The following is a 4,555-nucleotide window of genomic DNA, read 5'->3' as shown; positions in this document are numbered from 1 at the left end:
ACTCTTCTGCTGTTGGATTCTATCTGCTGGAAAAATATAAGCTTCTGAAACATTAGTTGTTGCTGGAATTGTTGGCTTCTGCTGAAATTTTTGCATTGCTGCTGAATGTTGCTAGCTGCTGCTGGAAATTCGGGTTCTCACATCAGGTACACTTATCGAGGTAAGATTTTATATGTTCTCGCACTCGAGTGCGGCACTACTATTGAGGCTTCCCGGGCAGTGAGTCATCATCCGGGAATTTGCCCGAGAGCTCGGGCTTCTGGTTGTTCGGGTGAATGATTTCTCGAGTACTTGCTTGCTTTGCAACTCATTAGCCATTTCCGTCATCCTACCATGATCCGGGCTTGCCATTTAATGTCTCGGGTCATCTATGACCCGGACTCTTCCGGGGATATCAACAACCTTCGGTACATATCAAGAAAAGATAGGGTGATAAGGGATCTCCGTGACGGAGTCCCCGATGAGGAATGATCGGGCCAATATCATGACCATTGTGAACCACATTGTACCTCACAGAAGATACGCAAATCATGATAAAATCTACCAATTGATAGTGGAAAGCCCATTTTCAGCATCATATTTCTGAGAAACGACCATTCAACACGGTCATACGTTTTCGACTTTTAAACCTTGAGTCTTGCGCTTCAAATAATGTCCAATTTCAAAAGTTATAATCACATTATCTAGTATACCTCTACCTGGAGTAAATGCACTTTGCATAGGAGAGATTATGGAATTCAGAACGCTCTTCAATCCGTTCGCAAACTCTCTGGCCACAATTTTATAAATGACGTTACATAAAGCGATGGGACGAAGATCGGATAAAGTTACCGGCTGTTTCCTTTTTGGAATGAGAACTATTGAAGTGTCGTTTATCCCATCAGGTAGAAACCCATGTTTAGAAAGCAAGGCAGGATGTAACAACATTAGGACCCGTAGTATCCAGAATTTATGATAAAAAGAAGTGTTCATCCCAATTTGGTAAGTTTTTATCTTTGGTTTCATTTGGATATATAGATTTCAATATATGTTTATATAATCTTTCATGTTAATTATATATGATGATTTCAAGTTCACAATAATTGACACATTTGAAATCTATTTTACCTTAGTATAACTATTGGAGATATTTGAAATTCATTTTGCTTCTACGTAACTAATGTCTAAATAAATAATATTTCAATTTAAGATCTGATCTATGATTTTATTATTAATATTAAAATTATAATCGAAATTCATGTATTTCTAATTACACATAAACTCTTGTAAGACGGTTTTATGAGTCAATTTTGTGAAACAGATCTTTTATAGTGATTATCCTATGTAAAAATATTATTTTTTAGTGTAAATATTGACAAAATTATTTCGACCGTTACTTAGAGGATAAATGTAACAAAATTTTATCTCGACTTGAAGATTAGAATGTAAGTTATTCGTGCTTACGAAGATTCAATCTTTAAAAATATTAAGCCAGAACAAGTTATATGATATGGATTTCAACTGCTGTTCTTATTCACACGAAATGCAAATTAGTACAATAAGGAAAGTAGCAAGGCAGCAATGGAAACGGACTCAGATGTCATAGAGGAGCTTCTCAAAAACTTTCATATGCTCAGTTTGTAATGAGATGGCCACCGATAAGCTCCCGTCGTTTGTTGGACTAGGCAAGATGATGCTCAAACCTTCAAACTGGATCCCACCCGGTCCCATGAAGACCGGCCTGCCCCATCCGAAATCTGCATCGTGGATGGGCAGTCGAGACCAACTCGTGATCCCAAGATTCGGGCAGTTGAAAGTTCTTGGCCCGCGAGCGAGAGCCTTCAGATCAGGCTGTAGTTCTAGATAATCAATAGCGGACCTCAGGTATTCGTCGTCCATCCGAGCTATCGCATCATGAATTTTGCTTGCAGAATATGAGACGGGCTTCGTTTCAAGATCGCCAGATACAGCCATCGGAGTGGCTGAAAAGATAACGTTGCCAAAATAGCCTGGTGGGAGCGAGGGCCGGAGCCTGGATCGCCCATCCGTTGCAATGTGCAGCCTCGTTACCTGATCCCGACATAGCCCCCGAGCCTTACATGCAGATCGCCAAATGTGACCTGCCAGCATTTCATACGAGCTGTAAGTGACCGTGTTCCCTTCGTCTTTCGACTTGGACTTGAGGGCGTTGAGCTGATCACGAGTTAGCTTTAATATAGAAACAGCTATCTCGGGAGACTTATCAGATTGGCTTGGAAGTTCCATGGATGGAGGGGGCTGATACTCGATGTGCTCGAATTGGGGTTGGGGCGGATCACGGGCACGGAGGAGGGTCCTGTCGATGAAAGGGGGGACTGTGATATCGAGGCCACGAGCCATGTCCGACCAGGTGTTGATGAAATGGAGACCAGAAACTCCGTCCAACACATTATGCTGCATCCCAACTCCTAAGGAAACTCCACCACATTTGAAATATGTGACCTACTCAATTTTTGTCATTAGTTTCAGTTTACGCAGGCAGTTGTAAACTAAACATTAAACCAAGAAAGTACCTGCAGCACCGAAAGGGGGTAACTTCAGATCCCCGATGTATAATCCACCGCCGGGATGAGGCGTTGGAGCTCCATTGTCGGAGCAAAGTCACCGAAATCATCCACCACTCCTTCGCACTCCGCTTCCACGAAAAGCACTCCTTGGGCTTTACAGTCGATCTCTAGCCGGCCGTTTTCATCCCTCTTCAGTCTCCCCGCAAGGGGATAGAACGGCACCAGTGCGCGGCCCAGCGCCTCCTTAAGCACTGCGGGGTCGAAAAAGTCTTCCGCACCTGTGGGACGGTAAAAGTAGACGCTGGATAAATGGTAGCTGGCCGCCACCACATCAACATTGACCATCCAAAGGCTGACGTTCGGCGTCGGCAACAACCGTCGAATTCTTAACGTCGATTTTCATGGTCATAATTGATTTTCGGTCCCCAATGTCTTGACAGAATTTATGCAAATAAAAAACAGATGTAGCAGTGTTACTGGACCTGGTGTAGTATTATTATTTGGAAAAATGACGAGCATTAACTTATATTTATAAATGCTGGCCAAACCCCGTACCCGATATGGGTGATACTCATCAATCAACTTTATTATTCAAGATTTTTAAGTTTTTTTTATTATTTTTGATAGTTCCATTTCCACGTGGTAAATACTGATGAAAATGAGCGTTGTATATATCAGAATGTAGGTGTTGTGCGTATGTGTTGTAACACCCACGACAACATACAGCGGAAATTATAGTTTAACACAATAACACGCAACTGGAATGATGATAATACGAGAGACGAGATATAGATTATGCACAAGTATAAAATACTTGCGCGGTGCCTCAGGACAAAATAATTTACAAGAAAAACTTGTAAGTTTACAAAAATCAATACTAGTGAAAGAATAAACCAACTCCCTAATTAAGGCGAGTAAAAACCAATCGCATTCCTAAACCTCTAACAAACCGTATAATCAATATACAGAGGATGCATCAACTGAGAAGTGAAAAAGTCTTCAAAAATCAACACAATAATCAAACCAGTGATTAGGTATTGTCTTCAGATGTTGTCAGCACTTTCACAACCACACTTTAACAATGGCACGAGATTACTTCGATCTCAAAAACTCTCCGTATGAATTCATCTCTACAGGATTTTTATGCTCTCGGTCTCCATCTTTTTCTTCTCCTTTTAGTCCTCTTAAACATCGAAAAAACAATTTCATTAGGAAACAAACTCTTTTAAAACAAGGATATCATATCTTAAAGATATTATGATATCATATCTTAAAGATATTATGAGTCATATCATATATAGTTTCATATCAAATATTAAGTCTACACGAGATCATATCATCAATTCGACATTATTCTCATGTCTAGAAAGGCAAAACATTAAAGATATTAAAAAGAAAATATATCAAGGAATAAAATTCCTTTCAATCTCCCCCTTTTTGCCTTTCTGGACAAAACAACCCAAAAATGGTTATATGACTCAGCTCCCCCTGAGTTAGCAAATCAGTGACTCAGCCAACTTTAGTTGACTCCCCCTGAATTCTACCGTTAAGCCTCCCCTGAAAACAAACACAGTTAAAACAAATGTTGTATGTTAGATGTTGCAACATTCAGATCATAACATCGAAACAGTTCATTAATCAGGAGAAACTCAGATCAGAGAAAATACAAAAACAACTAAAGTACAAAAACCATCAATAAAAAAACTCAAAATCTCATTATCCTTCATTACTGTCAGCATCATCATCATCAGCCATTTTTGCTCCACTGGTTCCAGCTGTATCTACACTGGTTCCAGCTGTATCTACTCCCCCTTTTTGTCCAGAATGGACACCAACATCCAGCAGAAGTTCATAATCAGCCACTTGATTTTCATAATGTTCAATGGTCTTCTTGGCATTTTCAATCTGTTGTCGACCATAGGTAATCTGAGCTTGAATGTAGGAGATAGACAATGTTACATAACCAGTAGGAGGGACATCTGTAGTAGGCGGTTTAGCAGTCTCAGGCACATGCTCAGATGTTGTATCAT

The 4,555-nt window shown here is 40.2% G+C and overlaps 1 pseudogene; it reads right to left on the bottom strand.

Annotated features, from left to right (window-relative positions):
• Positions 1–1,429: 1,429 nt before the first annotated feature.
• Positions 1,430–2,998, bottom strand: LOC142528788 (shikimate O-hydroxycinnamoyltransferase-like; annotated as a pseudogene).
• Positions 2,999–4,555: the final 1,557 nt, after the last annotated feature.

Source organism: Primulina tabacum, chromosome 16, assembly GCF_025594145.1.
Source record: "Primulina tabacum isolate GXHZ01 chromosome 16, ASM2559414v2, whole genome shotgun sequence".
In the NCBI taxonomy this organism is placed as follows: Eukaryota; Viridiplantae; Streptophyta; class Magnoliopsida; order Lamiales; family Gesneriaceae; genus Primulina; species Primulina tabacum.
This window is presented reverse-complemented; position numbering and strand designations above follow the sequence as displayed.